The following is a 25,675-nucleotide window of genomic DNA, read 5'->3' as shown; positions in this document are numbered from 1 at the left end:
GGAACTTAAGCAGATTTTTCACTAGATTATTTTCTAGTTTCGATTTGCTACAAATTTTGACGCTGTTTATGTTTTAAAAGTAAAATTGACTATATTATTATAAAAAAAAATACCGGAATGAGTCAATATACTTTGTTCTGTTAAAATTCAATTATTTATTCTATCAATTCGAGAAATGTAGTTTTAAGAAAAGCGCAAAAAAATCTGATTTCACGCTATGCGTTCACATTTACCTCAAAAACTAACCTTTATCAGTCCCTTCTAGGTATTTATAATAGTATATACTTATGTGTATTATTTGGTTATTACCCAAAAAAATTTTATTTTGAGTCTTTTTATTTAGCGCTACGAATTTTCAAGGGGTTACGTAGGTTTCCTCAGGTAAAAAAAAAACCTTTGTTCAACAATTTTTTTTCTCATATAAAATATGAAATTTTTTATTAGAATTTTTTATTGTTACAAACATACACTATTAAAAAAGAAATTCAGAAATTTTTGGAAAAAAAATTATTATAAACTCGACCATTGTGACATTTCCGGTGACCTCTCTGAAAAATAATACGCCCGCGTTGGCAGGATAACTTCTTACGGAATCACTCAAAGTAAAGCAAAAATACATGTTCTAGTCAGAACCTTTACTTGGACGAAGAAAAAAACTGAAAATTGTATTTTTACAAAAAATGAAATTTTCATTGAAAATTTCGCGAATTTTTTTTTAAATAGTTGTAAAAACTCATCGTCCAAGACTTTAAAAATTGTATCTCAAAAACCTGTGTAAAATTTCATGAAGATCGGTTAAGTAGTTCTCGAGAAACCAACCGAGACAACCGTCTTCCATAACACAGTTTCGAGAAAACGAGTTTAAAGATGGCGCACTTAGCGCAGCTAGCCTCGAGCGCACAAGTTTTCCGAAACTATTACTCGGATAAACTTGAAAATTTAGGACAATATTCGAGTGGTGTTGAATAATTTAACAAGTCAACAAAAAGTTAGATTATTTTGAAACCCGTAAACCCATGTAACCCTTTAATTGAAGGTTTCACTCAAAATTTGCCTCGAAGAATTTAACCAAATAATTTCAACAAAAGTTTGATCTATAATTGCGTACTTAATACAAAAACCAACCAGTGTAAGGTTATGAAACACTTCAATGACTTTCAATAATGGCCACATCACAGCTGGCATTATTTGCGCTGTTTAGCGCTCACCAATGCCGCTCCACGTAAAGTGCGCTCAGCTCAACGATTCTTACGTTTACAGTGCGCGCCCAATACAAGCGCCTACTGTGCGCTGTTGTGCTGTTACTCACTGTTTTTGGCGAGCAGTCTTAGCGCGGCACGCCATTCATTTCGGTTTCAGTTGAGCAGCATAAACGGCGCACGTTGGACGCTTTTCTTTGCGAATTTTTTAGTTCGACAAACGCGTTTTCTGTCATTTTCAAAGCAAAAATCAAGAACAAAAACACAACGCTGAAGGTGTGTGTATGCGCGCGCGTGTGTATGTGTGCGAATACAGCGTTGAAACGTCGAAGAAACGCCAGCGAGTCGTGGAGAACGTGCCAGACACAACAAAAAATATTATCATTTTTTTTTTACTTCTTGTGCTGTGCTGATTTTTAAGCAATTCAAATTGAAGGAAAACAGTTGTTTTTTCATTTTGTGTTTTTTTTTTGCGTATTTTTCTTATGTTCTGCTAGCGTGTACGCCGATTTTCGTTCGCTACAATACACGGCAAGTCAAGTTTGTTTGTTTGATGCGGAATTTTCATTTCTTACAATTAATAAAGCATGATCAAGAAATCGAAATCAAATCGAGTGTTTAAAAATAAATACGGTGTGTGTCCAAAAATACAATAAATAAATGTGTTACGGTGAGTGTCAGAACGTCACATAACGTTGGCGACGACGTCGAAGGCAGCTGGCTGGCTGGCTGGCTGACGTGAGTACGGCCAAGCAAAGCAAAGCAAAAGCAGTTACGTAAAGAGTGGAGAAGTTTATATGGTGTGCGAGTGTGTGTGCGTGTTTTTTTTTTATGTTTGTGGGCATATTGAAATGGTTACAAAACAAGTTGTTACGCCCATTGGCTAGAATTTTCCATAGCATTTATTCAATTTTCTCGCCAAAACACGCGTAATTTTCACCAGTGAAATTGTAGTGAAATTATTTGGACACCAATTTGTGCCAGCAGCTGGCAACAGCTGCAGTGGCGTTCGCAAATATATGTGGGGGCGTGGCTGTCTGCTATCCAAATGCTGTCAGCAGTCGCTTTTCCGTACAGGTGAGTCACAAAATCGTTAAAATTAATTATTTAAGCTTGCTTTATTGCTCGAAAAAACACTGAGAAAACAATTTATATATTTTCATAATTACGACTGTGTATTATGCAAGAAGCTGTGACGCAAAATTCAACTAACGCGGGTTCTAAGAAAAAAGGCGAGCACCAAGCAAACCCAGTTATAAAATCACCTCATGGCAAATACACAACACCAAAAGCACACACAAAGTCAATGCGCCGCTCTTTTGTCAATGTGTTGCACACAAATTGTTGTTGTAGCGCGCCTTTCAGGCGCTCTGTTTAGCGCAGTGCGCTTGTGAGTGCTGTGAGAATGTGAGTGAGTGGCAAAGAACGCTTTGCGACAGCCGCATGTTAAGCGCTGACTCAGTGTTGGCAATCAAATTTTGTTTTTATAACTGCAATATCACAAAAACAAGTGAAAAAAGTGCTAAAATACCCATGAAATACTCTTAAAAGGAATAACAGTGGCTTTACATGCCGGCTGTAGAGCGCACTGTTAAGCAGCTGTTAGGCTGCAAATTCATTCATTTCCAATAAATGAGGTTATGTGTGTGTGTGTGTGCTCCCTCTCTATCTCTCTCTTCTGAAATTGTGTTTTGCGTCTGTGAAAGAGCGCTTGTGTGTCATCTGTGTTTATGCGCGAGCGTTTGCAGGCGTCAATTGAGCGCAAAATATGCTAATGAAAAGCAAATAAACGTTGCGTCAAGGAAAAAATATATATATACATGACAATTTAAAAGCTAAAGCAACGCTAGTGTTTGCTTTGTCAACACACGGAACTCAAAGAACGCCAAAACACTTAACAACATTGTTAAAGCGCGAGCGGCATGGGAGAACGCTCGCGTCTACGCGTAAATAGATAAAAAAAAAATATTGAAAAAAAAAGAAAATTAGAATATAACAAATAAGAAATAACAAATAGAGAAATAAAATTGAATAAATAAAAAATAGCAAAACAACAACAAAGCTGCATCGAATTTGTGAGAACGCTTATAAAGTGCTTACGTGTTGTTTATATTTTTAAACAGCATTACTAAGCGTTATTTTGCCGTCTTCGCTGAAAATTCACACGAATCACAATATTTATTTTTTCAGCGCTGACGACCAGCGCAGAGTCATTGGTGAAAATTTCCCACATATGCGCCGACATGGCAGCGTTTGCGCTTAGACAAGTGCGCGCATTCCATTTTAATTGTGTCAATGTTTGACAGCCAAGCAACAACTGCCTCGTTTTTGCAAGTTTTTTATTACCATTTTTTATTGTTGTTGTTGTAACAACAACATTGCGCTTATTTCTTGGCCAATGCCGCCGCCATCCGGCCAGCAAAGGCAAGACACGCGGCCATTCCGCGTCAAGCCAGGCGCGTTCGCTCTCCTGCACGCGTAACGCGCGCTGCTCCTCCGCGCCAGTTACGTAAGTATAGGCAGGCTGGCGTACGTGTGCCTAACTGAATTAACGAGAAAAAGAAAAGATTAAAAAAATCGACGCAGCGCTCAATTGAGATGCGTAATCGGTGGCACATCTAACAGCCGTTTAGCGTTCGCCTATTGCTATCTAGCCGCATGTATGTGCGCGTGTGTGCGCCAGTATCCATTGAACTGAGCGGAAATGGTTATGTGTACGCATATAAGGCGACGTAACACACCTTTGTTGGTTATGAAATGAATGCAAAGTAAATAAGTTGTTGTATTTTGCTGCTATTTTCTTTTGGACTGACGCCACAGCTGGGAATCAAGGCGTGTGATTGACCTTCAAAATTTTATATTTCTTTGATATAAATGCTTTTAGATTGAAAATATGTATGTATGTTACATATAAGTCATTTAATTTCTGATTTTCTCAGCGCAATTTCACGCACTTGAAGTTACCAATACGCTTATGAAATAAGTAAATCTGATGCAAGCAGGCAAAAAGTGTGTTAAATTGTGAAATTATTGCGATCGTTGTCATTAATGTTGAAAGCTTTTGTGTGCTAGGGGTTGCCAAAGGCCTTTGAAGGTCGTCTGAGAAGTAATAGTAACTGCCATTGCGTCGCTGATATCAAGTGCTCGCTATAGGAGCGCAAAACTGCAAGAGTTCTAAGCATGAGTAGGCTTCTTCAGTGCTTAGATCAGACTTGATCCGAAGAGTAAGGTAATTGTGTGCGATTCGTTCGATTGTGAACATTCGCTTTTCCCAAAGCTTTCTGTCCAAATTTTCATGAACGATTTGTTCAACATGTTCGCTTGATATCACAGGAGTGTAAGCCATATGGATCAACTTAACTTTTGGGACCTTCGAAACAGTTTTGTGAATTTTTAATGACTTAATCCGTAAAAGCATTTTTTGTATATTTGGATGGCTCATTCTCCAAGATGGTAGGGTGAATACTTAATACTTAGACTACTCAGTACAGTCCTTTGCATTCCTGTATTCCGATAATAATTCCCAACAAATGCTTTGAACCTATCTCAAATATACCTTTATACTTAGTTTCCATTTCACCTTCGGTCCAAAGGTCTGTGCTCCGAGGTTGTTCAGCTTTGATCTGACAAAGGCGGAACATACGAGACGGATGTGTTGAGTTGATTCTAACTCATGCTCTTCCAAACAGTTTATGCTTAGTGGAGCTTGTACCCGTACCCATTCTGCTAAATATTCTGCAATACTGCTATGATAAGGTACCCAAATCAGGGTAATCATGAAGTAACCGTTGAAACCTCAATCTCGAGCTCATCATCGAATTAGATGGTCACCTGACTCAGTCATGGAAGACGTTGCAATGTTCAAGAACCTCGAACTCGAAGTTGATAGCTAGTTCCCGACAGTACACGCCTCCACCAACCCTACTCGAAAGCATTGATACATCAATTAAAAGCAAATTCACATATTTTGAGGTTAGGTCTCACGAAGTAATACTTAATCGGTGGTTCCCTGATAAGGTGTTGAGTTGAGAGTAGATTAGGCTTAGCGGATTAAAATTCCGCACTCCGGCTTTCAATGCTTCCCCTTACTTAAAGAAAAGCAAAAACAAGGTTAGGTCTAACGACAGAACGCTGTTACAAATTTAGATCTGGTGACGCCCACTCGAAAAAAACGGTACGAAAACAGTATTTCCGAAATGTAAACAAGAAAGATTTGAGAAAAACATAAACAAAGACAATTTAGCGGTAAATATAATTAATTGCGTAAGCAGAACACATTTTCTAGCATCACAATCTTATATAACCGAATACCGGAGAATACTGAAATCATGCAGAAAATTCTACAAAAGGGATTTTTTTCAGTTTGTTTTTATGCCAAACACACATTTACATAAATCTATTTCAAAGAGTCCTAAACGAAAATGCACCACTTACATGCATACATACATATGCGTATCAATCCTGCCATCTTTCACCTCCGCAATAAATTTCGGTTTTTATTTTAGCTCTTCAACAATCTATTTTATTCACTTTATTTTGGCATTTTTCCTTGTTACGTTACTGAATTTATGTTTCATTATATAAATCAACGCAACTATATGACATAATTAAAACACATAATCCCCGCTACCCTTTGCCACGAGCGAAATACAAATGTAAATAAAGCATAAAAGGAGGGATGAAAATAAACACAACAACACATAAGCCTACACATATCGACATTATTTTTATACGCCAGCAACACACACACGCACCCAAAGGGGGCAACATTAATAACATAATAGCGACAGCGACGGCTGCGGCTGCGGCGGCGGCGTCAAACATTTGTAGGCCACTTTCGGTTATACAATCGCGCTCGATTACGCCTAATAAATTTGTTGTTGCTAACTGATGGCTGTCTATTAGCCGCTGTTCATAAGTAACACATGCACTGCAGTGCATATGTGTGTGTGTACTTGTATACATGTGCGCTTGGTGGCTGCCCTGATTTGCTTGATTAGCGGCACATCTGCTGCGCAGTTGTTGTGCGCTGAACGCTTTAAAATCATAAAATTATTAATTTCATAAAACCACATGCGGATACAACAACAAAAGCGCATTTGTGTTAAATCGAAGCAGAAATGGAAGTGAATATGTATATCCCAGCTGCCAGCTCAAGCAAAGAAAATCATTTCCATCACTCTGAAAGCCATGAGGAAATCCGAAACAAAGCAATGAAAAAAGCGAAAAGATTTTTGAGAAAAATGGCGTGTTAATGACTTTGATGTGCGCCAATAAAAAATTGAAGCATTCGCACGAATGTGGAAAAGGCAGAAAATGAAATAACAACGCAGAAAAATCAGCTCAACTTGATCGGTCGAAGTCAGCGGCGAGTGCACGTGTGGTGTGTGGCAAAATTTAATTAAATGCTATAAGCGTTTCAAATGCCGGCGCTGATGCACAGTGGTGTCGATGGGGCTATGAATTGAAATTAGTTGGCACTTGCAGAAATGTTATTGAAAAAAATGGGGAATTCAATTTGAATGATCTCCTCTTGAGGTTAAGTTTTCATCAGCAAATCCATTCGCCGTGGACAGTCATTGATAGTAATTCCTTACAATAATATAAAATAGATTTGTGAGAGCTTTTTTGCACAGTTGAACACGTTCTTTTCTTAGCCAAAAGCTATCAAGACTTTCAACTTACAAGAAAGCAGGCTGAATGCCTCTGAAGGCCCCCTGTTAGCTGATTTTATAAGTTTTCAAATTCCTTCCTTTAAAAAATGTTCAAATTTGTTGGCTTAAAAGTTTTCGGTTGTTTTTTTTTTACCTAATACACAAATAAAACACTTCGCGAGTCAGTGAAGACACCATCAGTTTTCAGCTTCTATTCAGCTTCAGACTTTTAGTGCTGAATAATTGGGATTTTGGTTTATAAACTTTATTCAGCTTATGGAAATGCAGCTGAATTAGGGCATATTGATTTTCAGCACATATTCTGTTAAAAACAAACATAGCTGAATTAAAGAAACTAGCTTTTAGCACATATTCAGCTAAACATATAGATAGCTGAATTAATGACTTTGGCTTAAAAAACTTATTCAGCTGAATTAAAATATAGTTTCCTTAAGTACATATTATATTTATGGCAATACAGTGGAATTGAAGAATTTTGACTTTCAGCACTTTTCAGCTCTTAGACGATAAGCATTTACGAAATTTTGGCTTTCAAAACGTATTCAGCTTAAAGAATGGATAGCTAAATTAAAAAATCTATAGCCGAAATAGAGAATGTTGGCCTTCAGCATATATTCAGCTAAAGACACTGACAACTGAATTAAAGTATATTGACTTACGGCATATATTCAGCTAGAGACAAAGAAAGCTGAATTAAAGCAATTTGGATTTCAGCAAATATCCAGTTTAAGGCAGCTGAATTAAACAATTTTGGCTTTTAGCCTATATTCAGCTAAAGACAAAGGTAGCTTAATTAAAAAATGTTGGTTTTCAAAACTTATTCAGCGTAATTAAAGGATAGCTAAATTAAAAAATAGTACCCTTATGTACATATTAAGCTTATGGCAATGTAGCTGAATTAGATAATTTCGGCTTTCAGCAACTTTTTATTTCAAAGTGGTTATAGACGATAAGTATTAACAGAATTTATGCTTTCAAAACTTATTCAGCTCAACTAAAGGATAGCTGAATTAAAGAATGTTAGCTTTCAGCACTTATTCAGCTTAATATAACTGAACTAAACAATGTTGGTTTTAAGTATATATTCAGCTAAAACCAATGATATCTGAATTAAGAAATATTGACTTCCAGCTTATTGAAACTAGTGATTTTTCGGCGTCATTTAAGGATAACTATAGCTTAATTAAGTGCTGAATATCAGCTCAATACAAAATTTATATCTCGTAAAATTGAATATCTCTCAGTAGTCATACAATTTTCTCAGTTATATCCGATTACATCATACCAAGTCACACCAATTTTGTTTGAGAGTATCCTTTAGTTTTATTAGAAATTTTCAAAGTCTTCATCAACTTCGCTGCACGGTGCGCGCTCACTAGCCGCTGGTGGTGGTCGCGCTACACATTAGCTGACTACAAAAGTAAGAGTGAAATGAACTGAAATCAAATAAAAATTAAATAAATGCATTGCTGCGAACTAATAAAAAGCTAAACAAAAAATAAATGTATGAAATTAAATCAAAAATCAAATAAAACAACAAATGAAACAAGCGAATAGTGGAAGGGGTAATCAAATAAATGAAATGACTTGTTCACTATTTGTATGTTTTCGACATTGAAAATAAAAATCAAATGAGAACTTCGGCGAATATACATACTTATATACATAGAAATATATATATATGTATATAAATATATATATAGAGTATATAAGTATGCTCAAATATGTATCTACACATTCCTAGTTGTGTGGTTCTGCTGCGAGTACGTGATTGTCGGGCAGGAATTGTTATGAAATCGGCACAACCACACGCACACATACACATACATACATTAAACGGCAAGTCGAATGAATTAATTTTATAACTTTTGCGTTGCGCGCACAGCAAAGCAAAACGACGCAAGGCAAGGCAAATCATATCAAATCAACTTAAACCAACTGAATTCAGCATTTACACAAATGTTAGGGGACGCGGCGCGGTGACAGCTAGAACTGCGGTGGAGCGCGCTGGCTGTGGCAAGTAGAAGGCGCGTCGCAAGACCCCGCCGAGTGTGTGCCGGCGCACTTGGGCAGCGAGCAGCGATGCCACGCTATTGAGTGATTGCTCATGCAAATCTGACAACGCACAGCAACAGTAAAAGCGCTATAACAACCACAACAATAGCGGTAGCACAAATCACAATAATAGCATGAATGACAGATCTCGTTGCGTTGCGAGGCGACCATATGTTGTTCGATTCTATTTCGATTATGCACCGCGAACGCGCGATTAATCATAAAAAGTCATTCAAGGCAGCCAGCCCCGGCAGGCAAGCAGGCGAGAGCTGACGGAAAGCAGGCAACGCAACAGCTGCTCTTACATAATTCCAAGTGCGCTACGAATACTTGCCGCTCGCATCGCTTGGGAATTGTGTATCAAATCGAATGCAAGCGCGCGCATACAAGTGTATATGTGTGCACTGTATGCATATACATATGTGAGTGATGCAGGCGCTGCTTTCGTGTAGCTATGCGGTTATTCCGACAAGCGCGCTTACTTGTGTGGATGCATGCCGCGCGCGCGCATACGTATGTGTGTATGTGTGTGGTGGCGCGGACGTTTAATGCCACTTGTCACCGCTGTGAAATAATCAAATAGCGCATTCGTGCAGTTGCCGCGGATGCCAATGAGATAATCATATTTTCTTATGGTCTAACTCAATGATTTCATAAAGACCTTGGAATTGGCTTTTTAATTTGTTCGTTTTTTTATTCTTCTGCTGTCGCATAATGCCAAACTGATGGATATGTTTTATAAGCTAATTTAGTGAATATGTGCGGTGGAGTCATTGCAGTGCGTAATCAGCTGATAATTTTTGAGAAGGCAAGGAACTGCAGAGAACTTTTTAAATATATCAGGAGATCTACATATATATGGCAGAACTGGGTTACTGGTAGGAAGTTTTTGAAGTTTATTTAAGTAGGTTCACAAAAATATTAACTGCTGAATTAAAGAATTTTGGCTTTTAGCGCTTATTCAGCTTAAATTGGTGATAGGCGATAAGAATTATAGAAGTTTTGACATTTAAAACTTATTCAGCATAAAGTATGTAGAGCTGAATTAAAGAATATTTACCTTCAGCCCACATTAAGCTTAAGGCAATGGCAGCTAAATTAATGAATATTACTTTTCAGCTTTAGCTTTTATTCAGCTAAAGATAATGATAGCTGAATTAAAGTATATTTACTTTTAGCATATATTCAGCTATAGATAAAGAAAGTACATATTTAACGTATGGAATGCCAGCTAAATTGAAGCGAAAAATGGTGATAGACGATTAGAATTATAGAAATTTTGTCTCTCAAAACTTATTCAGCTTAAAGCATGGAGAGCTAAATTAAAGAATATTTACCTTAAGCACATATTAAGCTTAAGGCAATGATAGCTGAATTGAAAAATATTGACTTTTGACATATATTCAGCGTAAGATAAAGAAAGCTGAATCAAACAGTATTAGATTTCAGTATTTATCTAGCTTAAGATAGTTGAATTAAAGAATATTATGTTCAGCTCAAGACAAAGATAGCTGAATTAAAGAATATTGGTCTTCAGCATATATTCAGCTAAAGGCAGAGTTAGCTGAATAAAAATTATTCGTTTTCAGCATTTATCCAGCTTAAAATTAATACATTGCATTAAAGAATATTATATTCAGCTAAAGACAAATTTAGCTGAATTAAAAAGTAATGGTTTTCATCATGTCAGCTATAGACGAATTGAATATTCCATGTTCATTGTTTAAAATTTATCAAAACCGAGTTTTTTCCAAACTTGCAAGTTGATATAACCCCTTAAGAGCCCTAAAAACTCTTGCCATTTGGTTTTACAGTCGAGAAAAAGAATGTTTAAGCATATAGTTACGTGAATAATAAAATTTTCTGAATACAGTTGTTTTTTGCGTGTTTTTCCGGCGAAATTCCTGACATTGGAAATTTTTCGTGTTCATGCGTTTTGTGTGATTTTTTTTACAAGAAAGAAGCACTTTAAATTTCATACAGCTGTAAGCATTTTTCGAAAAAAAGTACTCTTTCCGTATCCTTTACTGGAAGTATATTCAACTTTCTGTTAGCCGTAGAAAAAATTAAGACCTGATTTTCCGTTTTCGATTTATAGTATATGAATGTTCATAAAAGATGGCAAAATTTTATTTTTAAAATTAAAAAAATATTACTATGATATAACAAATAATATCTTAAAATATTTTAATTTTTTTGATTTCAATTTTATTTTATAATGTTCATCGGATCAAACCAAGTATTCAAAAGCAACTTTTTCGCCAACAATACCCCATTGTGTCCACTTAAAACGAGCACAAAAAGAAAATTGCGTATTACTACAAATACAAACTGTGGACTATAAAAGTATCTTAATCAAGATTGACATTAAATTCTCACACATTTCCTTAATGCTTTGAATTAGCCATCCACTGTGACCGCAAGAGGCTGCGCATCTAATTGCCAATGCCATAAATGTTGATGACTTATCCGAATCTCCGTAGAATTGCGCATAAATAGATTACATAAGCCGAAAATCGCCCGAGTGTGGCTGACATCATGTGAGTTATGCAGTAATTTTAGACAATACCACAAACACTTGGGCAGTGTGTCAAGGCTCGGCTGGCGCGACAGGCCGCTGCGGGCTGTGCGAAAACTGCGTTGCCGCCATTGTACGCCACTTGCCACACATACACACACATAAACATACAAATTAACTATCGTTGTATGTGTATCAATATGCACTTGCGTCCATTCTGTTACGTTTCGGCTTCCTAGAAGCGCGCGGCCTGTAATGCAATGCCGCAACGCGTTGATATTTCAGCTGATAAACGCTGACAGGCATGCCAAAATTAATTTATGTAACAACAGTTGTCTATAGCGCGGCGATAGCTTGCAGTAAATGTCCGCGATTACTTGTGAATTGAGGAGGTAGATATGTATGTCTGTATTTCTGTGATTTTTGTAGGCAACACAAAGCTGTGCAAGGTATGTGCCAACTAGGTGTGTCTGTTTGTATGTTTGCACTATTTATTATTGCATTTAAGTTCGTCAATGCCAGCGCAAAGAATACGAAGTGCATCATGCATTTATGCGCCAGCTAAATTTTGATGAGAATATCAAGCAAAAATAAATGCATAAACAAATTAACTGAAGCACAATGAAGTGCCAGCCGCAGACTACATATATATGTGTATATATATGTATGTGTACATATTTACATATATGTGCAGTTAGAAGGAAGCAGAAATACCAAGCAACAAGCTCTAGTGCCTTGCATAGAAATAAATCTATTAATATTTGCAAACAGCAAGGCACTTAAATCTCCGCCTGTGCGTGTGTGTGTGTGTGATAATGTGTGTGAAATTGCGTTGGCATTGTTGTTGCATTAATATATATGCAGCTGCATAATAGTGGCCAGCTTTTGTTATTGTTCAGTTGGTCGCAGTAATTGTTGTTTTTGTTGCTTTTGCAACTTTGTAGCTTTTTATATATCAGTATGTGTATGTGTGTGTGTGTGTTTGCGTCCACGTAATGTGTTATTGAAATTGCATAATATGATTTCTACAAATTTCTTTATTCAATGCAAGGAATTTTATTCGCACACACACACATACACAGCGCGCTACGCTTATTTGCAAGTACGCCACTAAACTGTTCATACCCATGAATATATGTACATACAAACACACTTATGGTATATGGGGACTTGCAATTCGCAAGCTTGTAATGCACACTTGTTCTCGCTGCACGCCGCGATTGCGAGCGTTTAGATTTACAAATAACTGCATTTATTGTATGCAAATATACATATACATATCTATACATATGTGTACATGCATGTGTATGAGTAGAATCGTAAAATTCTATAATTTTCTATTTTATAACTGTTGCGTAACAGTTTTTTATTATTACATGACACAAATACAAACAAACTTAGCAAAGCATTCACATACCCACACGCACACACACATCTACATATACATATGCAAGGCAAGGCAACTGCACCTTTAGAGCTTTGCGCGCCAAAGTACCCGCACTCTGCCCCTCCCTGCCCCTATAAAGGGCAACACAGTACAATTTATTGTTTTTGTAATCCCATTAATGTTGACGCTAACTCGCTGTGTGGGTGTTTGTATGTGTATGAGAGTGCCTCATTTGTATTGTGCTTTTTATACCCTGAACAGGGTATATTAAGTGTGACATGGAGTATGTAACACTTAGAAGGAAGTATAAGAGTCCCTAGTGACCCAATAAAATGTATATAGAAATGAACAGCGGGACAAGTAGAGTCCATGTAGCCATGGCTGTCTGTCTGTCTATATATGTATATGCAAACTAGTGTCTCAATTTTTGAGATACTGATTTGAAATTTTGCGCATGTTCTTTTCTCCATAAGAAGCTGCTAGTTTGTCGGAATCGCCAACATCGGACCACTATAGCATATAGCTGCCATACAAACTAAAAGATCGGTTTAAAGTGCTTGTACGGAAAATTTTGTCAGTTTACAAGGTATCTCCATGAAATCTTGTATGGTGTGCTCTCTAAGGTAATAATGCTATATCTGAAAAAATTGTTCAGATCAGATTACTATAGCATATAGCTGTCATACAAACTAAAGGATCCGTTTAAAGAGCTTGTATGGAAAACTTTGTCATTTGACAAGACATCTCCGTGAAATTTTGCATAGATTATTATCTGAGGCAATAATACAATATCCGAAGAAATTATTCAGATCGTGCCACTATAGCATATAGCTGCCATACAAACTGACCGATCAAAATAAGAAACTTGTGAGGAAAACATTTTCATTTGACGAGATACCTTCAAGAAATTTAGCACAAATTATTGCCGAGTGCAACACTATAATCTTTAAACAAATTGTTCAGATCGTACACTATAACATAACCTACAAACTGATCAAAATCAAATTTTTGTATAGAAAGTTTCTTCTATTTAGAAGGGTATTCTAGCTTCGCTGCAATCGCACTTAACGTTTTTTTCTTGTTGTTTTTATTGTTGTTGTAATGTTATGAGCGATGTTATTGACTTGTGTAATTATCAATTTGTGCAGTGCCAGACAATTTTATTGCTATTGTTGTGCTGCTTGCTTATTTATTTACCATTAGTTGTTCACAGTTCGCTATTTGCTACTCTCTATTTGTCATTACTCACACAAGTGCATGGTTGGGTGTATGTTTGTGCTTACATCTTACTTACTATCTTATCGCGCTTTTTTCACTTTCTACTCGTCGGTTTAACCGACTTTGTGTTGGGTAACTCAATAGAATTTTGAGGTTGTTCGCAAACTGCACAGCCGTGGAAATATTCTAAGTTGAGCTTTCAGAAGCTTTAATTTGTATTGCAAAGCAAATTGTGACATAACAGCTGTGTGATTTAGGTTTCAAGATATTTCCGCATTCTTTATCATTTTTTGCGAAAGCTATGTGTTTTTAGCGAATCATAACTCCATTGGTTTACCCTAAATATGCAAGTTAAATTTAAAACTTTTAACTTTAGCGGACTACTTATCTACATTTTTTTTTTTTTTGAAAAAAACCAATACTGATTGCAAATATGTTTAAAAATATACTCCGAAAACTTGATGGTGATCCAAGAAATACATAGTTTCGGAACTATCAGCGTATCTGTAATAGTTTATAGTTAGTAATAGTTATGTTAGAATATTCGGCTCTCAAGACTTTAAACGCGCCTATGGTGTATCAAAACTCAGTTTTCGGCGTCGGTGAGGAAAAATCTAAAACAAAAAACGAGTTTTTCTGAATAGCAAATGTATATGACCCCTTAAGTACTCGTAGGATGTCGGTCATGATTTATTGGCAGACGGCTCAAGTCTTATTAGAAGATATACACATTTTTTCACGTTCACCGTCACACAAGGGAAACCAAGCAAATCTCGATTGTTCCTAAAAGTAAAAGAGATTGGATATTGCAATGTTATTTTGATTTACAGGTTGTGCCATAAGTCTTGTCGTTCGATATTGTTATTATCGCCTATCGAACTACTTATACTCAATTATCGATATACTGTATCCCCATCTGGTTGCAATTTGAGAACAGTAACTGAACATAACCTCCTTTTTAAGTTAAAAGTGAGTTCTTGGAAGTTGGGCATACAATTTTTATTAGATATCCGTTAAATAGAACGTATGATGTGATCTTGCCCGAAGTAGAAAACTCCTAATTTCACATGGGCCTATTGAAGGATGACGTTAGCATTATTACGAGTATAAAGAGACTCTTTTCACTTCAACTGTTCTCACACTTTTTGAGATATTATAATATTTCGGATTATAGATATTTAAAGTAAATGAGCTTGAGTCATGAACTTTTGTTCATACTTAGCTGAAATATTCCAATTGCTATTTAATCAATGCACAAAACGAAATTTACAGTTTGGGCAACAACCGACAGAGTTGCATTTCAGTTTCATTTCGATATAAATTCGATTAAGGATAAATGTAGTAAAATAATATTTTTATTTTGTTTGGTAAATTTATTTAAAGTAGAGCTTTAATCGTTCGTTTCTCGATTGATCAATTAACTCTTGTCCAAAAAGGCTGTTAACAGACTGTCAACTTTAGACCGATAAAGATTCTAAGCCTTCCAAAAACATGAAGAACTCGTAAAGTGAAGATAATATATATTTAACATTTTGTTGATGATGAACCATGTCCAGTACGGCCATCTAAATAAAGGAAGTTGTGCTTAAGAAAGTTAGAGATAGTACTGGCATCGCTGGAATATCGGAAGGATTAGTGAAAACTATTTTGAAAGTTCATTGGGCCTAAGAAAAGCAGAAGCACGATTGGTTCCAAAAACACAAAATTTTTTTATCGAAAAAGAACGTCGCGTTAACGTTTGTGAAATAATGCTTATCGATCGATTACCAGTAATCGTATTATTACTGGCGATGAGCTTTGGATCTATGTTTGCAACACAGAAACTGACGATCAATCAGCCAAATATCGTGTGAAATGTGAGCCGAAACCGAAAAAACACATCAAAGGAGGTCAAAAATCAAAGCAATGTTGCCAGTTTTCTTCGATTATCGAGGTGGTTGACGCTCCAAATTCCTTCCGGCTGGCCTAACTGTTAAGAAGGATTACTATTTGAGTGTTATTAGTCGTTCTCGCGAAGCTATTCGCAAAAAGAGGCCGGAATAATGATTCGAAAATACTTGGTTTGTGCACCACGATAATGCACCGTCGCATACTGCATTGATTCTTCGGGAGTTTTTCGCTAAATTTTCATTAAATATCATGCCACAATCACCGTATTCCTCTGAAATTGCTCCGAGAAAACCGTTTTGAGTCAATTTATGACATTAAACGTGAACGCGCTTAGAAGCCATTCCGGGGATTCACTTTACAACTGTTTCGAGGATTGGAAAAAAACATTGGCAGAAGTATTTTTGTATAATACATACATACATATACAATTGTGCCGTTTCGAATATTATAAACACGTAGGAATGCTTCTATTATTGCTTTGCCGCTCATTCAGAAAATTGATCTCAGTTCTATGATGACTCAATGAATATGTACGTGCCAATATGCAAACACTTATGAGATGCATACAGTTCTGTAATCAGCAATAGTATGGCTATCTTTAAACTATTAGTTATTTTAGGAGTATGACTGATCACTAAAAAGCACAGAATTGATTGCTTTAGACGCTGCTATATTATAAATGTATTAATAAATTAACTTAGAATAACCAACTCAATCTCATGCAAGCAAGATTCCATGTCGCTTGAGTGATTTAAATCTTCAACATTCGAACCCTGATATATGTAATACATGCCGAGTCACCATTCCGAACTAATGATTTTACCAATTCCCTCAAATTTTCTCTACAGTCGAAATAAATAATTCGCTGGCAAATGCATACAGTAGTTCTTACGTGTCGCAGATCACGTCACAATATTGATCACAGCTGTAGCTTATGAATGCGTTCTCCTTCTCGTACTTTGAACATTTGGTTCTGTTGACAGCGCGTCGCTGCTGCTATTTGCCTGCATTTGACAGCTTCAATGCCCAATCTGTATTGTTGTGTTGTTGTTGTTGTTCGTTGCTTCGCATCGCGCACGTAGCCACTATAAGTGCCATAATAATATTACAACAACGTCATTTGTGGTGGGTGCTTTAGTGGTGTGTATGCCATAAAATATGTGCAATCAAATGAAAACGAATAAAATCGAAGCGCACGAAATCTGATCGAAGGTGTTTACGGGCAAAGATGACAGCGATAACGGTATGTGCTGCTATGGGAGCCATAAATGCACCTTATGAATATACGATTCGAGCGTTTATAGGTGGATATGAGTGCTTATGTGGCACTATTTCATTTAAATTTGAGAACAATTTTTTTTTTAAATTTTGAGCGATTTTTTGTGATGAAATTTATGTAAAGAAATTTAAATATTTTTTTAAATATTTTTTTTTTTTGTTTTTAATAACATTTTCCAAACAACAACTTCAAAAGTATGTTTAAAATATATCGATAAATGATTCATTTTTAACATTAGAAGTTCACGAAAGTAAGGGAAGTTCTCTGAGCGACATTCACTTGGTAGTGACCAGTAACGAGTATTTTACATATGGCTGAAGCAGCCAACGACTTCTGTTTTTAGATCAAGCCTGGATAGCCTAAAAACATCCGGTTGAAGGCGAACCCCTCTCCAGGGGTTTGAGACCCGCCACGTAAAAAACATGTATGAAATAATCAAAACAGCCTCCGAATGAATGATGGAGTCTTTTAAAAACGACCCTCGGGTTAGAGATTACAATTAGGTCCATTTTTGCCATGCGCGACAAGGAACCTAGTCTGCCCATCTGTGTTTCTGCATATAGAACATATAGCATATAGCTGTCATACAAACTGACCGATCGAACTCAAGTTCTTGTATAGAAAACTTTTTTATTTGACAAGTTATCTTCAAGAAATTTTCAGAGATTATTATCTAAGGTCACGGTAAAATTTCTGAAGAACAACTGTAGCATATGGCTTCCATACAAATTGGTTGATGAAAATCAAATTCTTGTATGGAAACTTATTTATTTGTATAGGGTGGGTATAATAACACCGTTTTGATTCCATTGTTTTACATATCGTCACTTAAAATGTAAAATAACGTATCAGCACTTTCCATAAGTTTAGAGGCGAAGGAAAAATAATAATAATAGAAGCCACTAATATTGAAACAAAATTGAGTTTTGGTTATAGAATGGTTATATATGGGTTATATTTTGGTTAGCAATAAAATCTCAATTTTAATTGTTTTGATGATACGTTGTTTTGCATTTTAGCTGAGGATATACATACATATGTACTTATTTTAACTCAATATTCTTATTTGTGCTACAAATTCTAACCGAATCTCTATCATACTCATAGCCAAAATGAAATTCATACACGCACTCACATTCATATTTATAGATATACTCATACTCATCAAACACGCACTTAATTAAAATACACTAAATCAAGTAATACATATAAATAAATTGCCATTCATTTTATATGCAATAAAAAATACAAAATTTTTCATTTAATTTTCGAATTGCGAAACTTAATATTCACTCAGAATGATGAACACTTTGATGTTTGGCTAATACTATTTTCACACTTTGCTTTCTTCGAAATGTTTGCATGCCCGCTGCTGACTACTTAAGCTATTTGTACTAGCTGCGTGTACGCTGTCAGTCTATCATCAACTCGCAGCAGTGTGCATGTGTGCGTGTGTATGTGTTCGTTTTAGACACCCGGCAAAAGTTTTTGTTTACATAACAATAGAGGCAAGCGAAAGAAAGAAAATCACAGCGACAAGCAGGGCAAAAGCGAGACAAATGAAAACACAACAAGTTCAGAGTCAAAAAGCAAAGCAAAAAGTTGTGAAACAGAAACAACAAAAACCAAAAAAAAACAGAAATAAAATGCTTAACGTTCGCTGCTCGGCATTTTGTTGATATTCTCTTTAGCGTTTGCCACTTGGCTTTTTGGGTTTCACAAATTTGTTGTTTGCTTTTGTCTTTGTTTTGTTGTTGTTGTTGCTTACACATATGCGTGGTTCTCAGCTGCTGAGTAGTTTGTATGCTTATATGGGGATGCGCCCTCCACAAACTTGTCTGGATTCATTAAATATGCCATATGTGTATCGTTTAGTTGTATATGCTTTGTGTGTACATGTATGAAGCGCCAAGCTTTCTTTGTACTATATATGTATACATATATATTTTCTACACTCAGCTCTCTGCCAAAAGTTATTGTTTGCACAAAGGTAGGCATATTTTGTGCTCCTAATGAGTTTACTACTATTTTGTTTCCAAGAATTTGATATAAAATCTATATATATGTATATGTATATACACTAAGGTGTTCCTTATTTCCTATGTTGGATTTTTTGTTTGCAGATGACTTTTGAAATTTTCAGTTTTTGCTCTGAGAAGTTATGCAACGTAAACAAGCTCTTTATTTTTTATTTAAGCCTTGACCAAATCATTTTACTTTTCCTATATGTAACCTAGTCTACGAAAAGGGAGCTAACGTGCGAAAACTAGTTTTCTGGGAAACAGCGGTTAAAAATAAACAAAAAAAAAAAGTGAAAATTGATTTTTTGACACCTATGCCCCCTTTCCGTAGACCAGGTCACATATATGTTAAAAGAGGTGGATCCTCACACCATAAAGGATATGATCCGCTAGATAGAAGGAGTAGGCAGAGTGAGGTATTGACAACAACTACAAAGCAGGCGCCATACCATTTTCCTAATGGTGGGTAATAAACTCCGAAACCTCCACCTCCTTATGGACAAAGTCAGGACACTTGTCGAATTCTACACTAGCCACAGTAAGCTCAAAAACTTGGAGTCTGAAACCCCAAAGCACCTGCTAATTGTTCGCAAAGTAGTCTGCAGACGTAGGAAAAAGACCCGTGGATCCATGTTTCCAAATTGGGATCACATCTCCTCACTAGCACCTATCCGTATATTGGAATTTATCAACATGCAGAGGCTAGGCAGGTCGTGGTGACTTAGAAGAGAGCAGGTAGACCTAAGTTGTGATGCAATCTTCTTCTTTATACCATATATATCTTATCGTATTTATTTAACTTAAGATTTTTTAAGCCGTTACAAACAAATTTTTTATCTCCAAAACAGATAAATCTACAATTCTGAATATAGAATATTCTTATACAAAAGACATGGCTCTAAAAGAAGGTTTTATTCATTTTTTCATAAACCATTCGTTTGACAGTTATGCGCATTTGAAATTATACATACTATACGTCTAATGTAATGAGCATTCTTGCAAATTTCTTATAAATTCTGTGTTACTCATACGACATGGTAGCCCATTGTTAACAGTAGCGGCTATTCACTGAATTACTGAGCCGCAGTACATTTGATGCATAACTTTAACTGCATATAACTTTTAAAGGACTGAATTTACGGAAAAAAATATTAGGATCAATTTTTTAGAACGTAAATATTTTTGTAAGAATATCAGCTTTTGAAAGTTGTAGTTGCACTTGTTTATTAAAAAATTGCATATTACAAGTGTATACCTGAAAAAAGGAATATGATGTAGTTATAGTTTAAAATAAGAATGCTTACGTTGAATCCATTTCTAAGCAAAAACTGGAGAAAAATATCAACTTGGTGAAAAAGGGACACCTTAATGAATTTAGAGATTGGCATATATATACATACATGTACATATTTGATTCAGCCTGCTAGTTTAATTGGAATATGGGAGGCATTGGTATGTATATTTTCAACTAGACTTGGCTCTATATGCTCATTAATAACGCATTTATACATATAAATATATATAAATATTTGCATACATGTGGGCATATGTTACATAAGTACCCAAAAATATGCTTTATTTCAGCAACTTAGTTGTATATACCCAAACGTATACATAGGAATATATGACCAAATGTTTTCCCCAAATGTCGAAATGCTTCACTAAGCACTTTTTTACACCTATTATAATATATAAGTATGTATATATGTACATTTACTTAAATTTATACGACTATCTGCCCAATTATTTAATTTATATTTGTGCCGAAGTTCGAATATTATACATACGTACTTGTATGTGGGGTGTATCCGCCTGCGAGATGACTCGCGATAACTCCTGGCAATATAGATAAGAACTTGCGAAATATGCACACCGCCAGAAAAGAACCAAAACACAGCAATTTGAGCGTAGTGCGAACGTGATTCATTTCGTGTTCAAATTTCGAATGAAAGCGGCTTTACTTCATAATGTTGTTGTGCAATTTCCGATACTTAAATTTTATTGCGAAATTAATTTTTATGAGCTGTGAAATGCGAGTGACTTCTAACTGAGAAATTAGCACACTATTGCTGAGCTTTGAATTAATTCAAATTGGCTGCAAACCATGTAAACGGATTGCGCTGAAACAGGAATGAAATATAAGCGTTGAAAATAATTTGATTGAGAATGAAATCATAGGTATCGCAAATAGTAGTAGTCCACGAAGTGGCAAGAGCACAAACAGTATTCGAAGTTATAGCTGACAAAGCAATGATAAATTGTAAATATGCTTCAAAATAAACTCGAATATGGTGTATACTAGCGTTGACACTTCAAAGATATCATCCCTAGAAACTTAGTATTAAGAAACGCGGATAGGTCCAAAGCAACTAACTGGTTCTTAACAGGTTTTATAACTAATTATATCATAAACGTTTTCCAAAAAGAATTGACAGTAAGTAAATAAAAGTTAAAATATTTGCTTTTACGACCCAATTTTCATTTTCTGCAAATATCCAGTGAGCTTTCGAAGATAATTCCTTTGATAACCAGAACGAGTTGATGAATAGGGAAGGGAAATTTGCTTGTGGTGCCTCAAATTTTGAGATATCGTTCTGAAATTTTGCATACATCTTTATCTCCTTAATATGCTGCTCTGTTGCCGGAACCGCAGATATCGGGCTACTATAGCATATAGCTGCCATACAAACTCAAAGTTCGAAATAAAGTCTTTGTATGGAAAACTTTTTTATTTAAGGAGATATTTCCATCAACTTTGGTAGAGGTTATTGTATAATGCAATGCAACAATCTCTGAAGAAATTTTTCAAGTCGGACGGCTATAACATATAGCTGCCATATAAACTGAATAGCCAAAATTAAGTGTTTGGATGAAAAACTTTTTTCATTGTAAAGAGTATACTCGTATAATGCTCATATCTCTTTTAAAATCGTATTATAATTGTACCTTCTTATACATATTTATGCTTACAATCATACTTCTGTTATGGCGTAACAGTACGCTACATCCTTGTCACTTTTACACAAAACATGCAAATGCACAATCGCCAGATCTTTTAATAGCCTCTGCACTAATCACTCGTCGCTCGCACTTAATTGAGCGCTCTAAATCAACTAATAAAAATAAATTGCTATATAAATAAGTTTATAATAATAGCCGCCTCGGCTAAATTGGAATCTGGCACTGCATGAACTCATGACACGACGCTGTCGCTGTTGCTGTTGCTGTTGCTGTTGCTGCCGAAAGACCGATTGCTAATTATTTACTAAATTTGAAGCAACAATTTCTTGCCAACGCTGCGCTGTGTGCCATTGAAATCCGCTTCGCAGCAGTGTAAGTGTAAGTATGAGCAGTGAGTGAGTGTGTATGTGTGTGTGCGTGTCGCAAATATTTGCGAGAAATGAGCGTGATTATATGCGGTTGCACGTAAGCAATTAGCGGCGTTTTTAGTTTAGTCAGATCAAAAGCGAAATGTTAAAGAGAATACTCAAAGGCACATTGTTAAATAATCAGCAAAGTTTGTATGTGTGTTTGTGTTGTCGTGTAAGTATGTGTGGCTTGCTGGAAGGCGGATGAGCGCAATGGCTGCGTCCGCTGTGAGAGAGCGGCGCTTTTGTATTTCATAACGGCATTGCATGCACATGTGTGCGTAATTTCATTGAGTATTTCGTTGGGGGGGAGGTTAGTGTGCGCGTAACCAAAACAAAATCACAGTGGCGCGCTCACGCACACACTCAAAAGCAAAAATATAAACAATTTCGTGATTGACTTTGAATTTGCGTTTGTGTTTGATTTTGCCTTTGATATTTTCTTTTATTCAATAACTGTGAGTTGCTCTTTGCGCTCTTGTTCTCACTTGCCGCTCATTCTCTTTGCTGTTACGGCATTTGCGGAGGCAAACCGCCTTGCGACCTATACACGTGCACGCTCGCACGCACGCACACCCTGACCAAAATACGGTTTTGTGACTTTGCTACGAATACACAGTTGTAATTATGTTTGTAGTTGTAGCACCAAAAGCAACCTCAACAAATGCCACCGAAACTGAAACAGCATTTTATAACGTTACGTAAATTCTTCTTCTCCAAACATTTCAGAGTTCAAATACGGCGCTGAAGTCGTCGGAAGCGGACGCATCAACTCCAGCAGCTGGACAAATTGGCCGAAAAAATAAATTCACCACAATTCCAAATAACTTCAATAAAATAACGGTGAATTATTGCAAAACAACAAATTCGTATTGTGTGCAAGCGGTTTTGGTTTTTGTGCTTGATTCAGTGTTATAAAAGAATGCCAATTGTAATGGTTGATAAGTGTAAAAATCTATAACAGTATTACGTAAAGTACGTGTTACGTCTTCATGCGATGAAAAAAAGCGAAGAATTACGAAAATTTGTTATTGTTTTCAATTGTTTAAGGGTTCAAAGTGTAAGTTTGTTGAGCTTAATTGAATATAGCTGATATGAATTTGTGGAAAATCGTTCGATAATACTTAAAAAGAAAATCTAAGGAAAATTTTTATAAAAACTGAAAGTAAACGTGCAATGAATTAGACCAACAGAAAAGTGTGTGTTTTTTAAATAACCTAATTAGTTGGTGGATTTTCAACAAGCTTTTGAAGAAATAAAAACATTATGTGGTATGATGATATTACATAAATAACGAAATGAAGAATGATGTAGAATTTATAAATGAAATGAGTTTAATGTTTAGAATTTAAAAAAGATTTTTTGGAATATTTATTGAAAAATTATTTAAAATACATGTGATAAAAATTTTAATGAAAATTTATTGATAAAAGTTGATAAACAAAATTGAAATTTATTGCAATATTTCTATTAAAATTTAAAAAAAATTATAAAAATTAAAAAAAGAAATTAGATTAAATTTTTTTGGAAAATTTATTGATAAAAGATGATACGTAAAATTTTATTCCAATATTTTCATAAAAAAATTATTAAAAACGAAAATTATAAAAAACAAAAAAAAATATTGAAAATTTAATGATAAAAGACGGCAAATAAAATTTTATTGCAATATTTTTATAAAAAATTTATTTAAAAAAGATTAAGTAAGTTAAAAACAAAACTAAATAAAAATGTGATTGAAAATGTCTTGATAAAAAATGATATATACAATTTTATTTCAATATTTTTATTAAAAATTTATCACAAATTAATTAGAATAAAAAAAATATTTGATTGAAATTTTATTGATAAAAAAACATATGGTGACACGAAAATGATGAAATAAAAAATTATAAATAAGATTTATAAAATAATTTTATGAAAAATTATTAGAAACCTATTTAAAAAAAAATTATAAAATTTTTTCGAATATTTTATTGACAAAAGAAGATAACTAAAATTTGATTTTAATAATTGTATTAAAATTTTATTAAAAAACAATTATAAAAAATTATAAAATTTAAATAAAACTTTTACGGAAAATTTATTGTCAAAAAAGCCTATTTAAAAAAAAAAATTTATAAATTTTTTTCGAATATTTTATTGACAAAAAGAGATAACTAAAATTTGATTTTAATAATTGTATTAAAATTTTATTAGAAAAAATTATAAAACATTATAAAAATTAAATAAAACTTTTACGGAAAATTTTTTGTCAAAAAATTAAAAAAATATATTAAGTTTATAAAATAATTTAAAAATTATACAATTAAAAAAATTATAAAAGCTTTTTTAGAAAACAATTTTATTGAACATTTATTGATAGAAGAAGATAATTTAAAAATTTTTGTAATAATTTTATCAAAAATTTCAAAAAAAAATATAATTAAAAAAATAAATTATGAAAGAAGATAATCAAAATCTTATTTAATTGAAAATTTTTTATTAAAAATAGTTTAATTAGTCCAAAGAATTTTATTGTAAATTAAAAAAAAAAAATAATAATAAAAAATTAAAAATTAAAGAAAAAACTAATTTAAAAAAATTTATTAGTAAAAAAAAGTAGTTAAGAAATTTTTATTAAAATTGACGCAATAAATTTTATCATTTATATATAAAAAACAATTCGTCAAAAAAAAAATTAACAGAAAGTTATTAAAATTCACAAATAAAAAGTTTATACAAATTAAAATTTTTTTTTAATTTATAAAAAATATATTAATGGAAATAAATGAAAGGCAAATATTTAAAAAAAAAAAACTATGGAAAAATTTATTGCAAACTAACTAAAAATTCATTAATAAAATATATTAATTTTTAAAATCAAATATTTTAGTAAAAGAATTTTATGAAAAATTCAAATTTATTTGAAAATTTTTAAAATCAAATATTTTAGTAAAAAAAAAATTATAAAAAATAAACTTACATAAAGTTGAAGGCAACAAATTTTATTGAATTTTTTTTTATAAATGCTGCAAATATTCTTTGAAAACAGAAATTAAATTTGTTTAATAAAAAAAATCAGT

General features: G+C 34.3%; 1 protein-coding gene across 5 annotated transcripts in view; it reads left to right on the top strand.

The window, feature by feature from the left end:
- The first annotated feature begins 1,343 nt into the window (after nt 1-1,343).
- LOC105229035 (uncharacterized) overlaps nt 1,344-25,675 on the top strand; it is a 78,757-nt gene continuing 54,425 nt past the window's right edge. For 2 of the 5 annotated variants that reach the window (XM_049458399.1, XM_029551478.2), the window contains exons 1-2: nt 1,344-2,276; nt 23,340-23,670. The gene's annotated coding sequence lies outside the window, so the exon portion shown is untranslated. Of the gene's footprint in view, nt 2,277-22,609; nt 23,671-25,675 lie in introns of those variants that run through there. The other 3 variants (XM_049458401.1, XM_011209089.4, XM_049458400.1) reach the window with 2 other exon arrangements.

Source organism: Bactrocera dorsalis, chromosome 5 (assembly GCF_023373825.1).
Source record: "Bactrocera dorsalis isolate Fly_Bdor chromosome 5, ASM2337382v1, whole genome shotgun sequence".
Classification (NCBI taxonomy): domain Eukaryota; kingdom Metazoa; phylum Arthropoda; class Insecta; order Diptera; family Tephritidae; genus Bactrocera; species Bactrocera dorsalis.
Note: the sequence above shows the minus strand (reverse complement) of the source record. Positions and strands in the feature narration are given on the sequence as shown.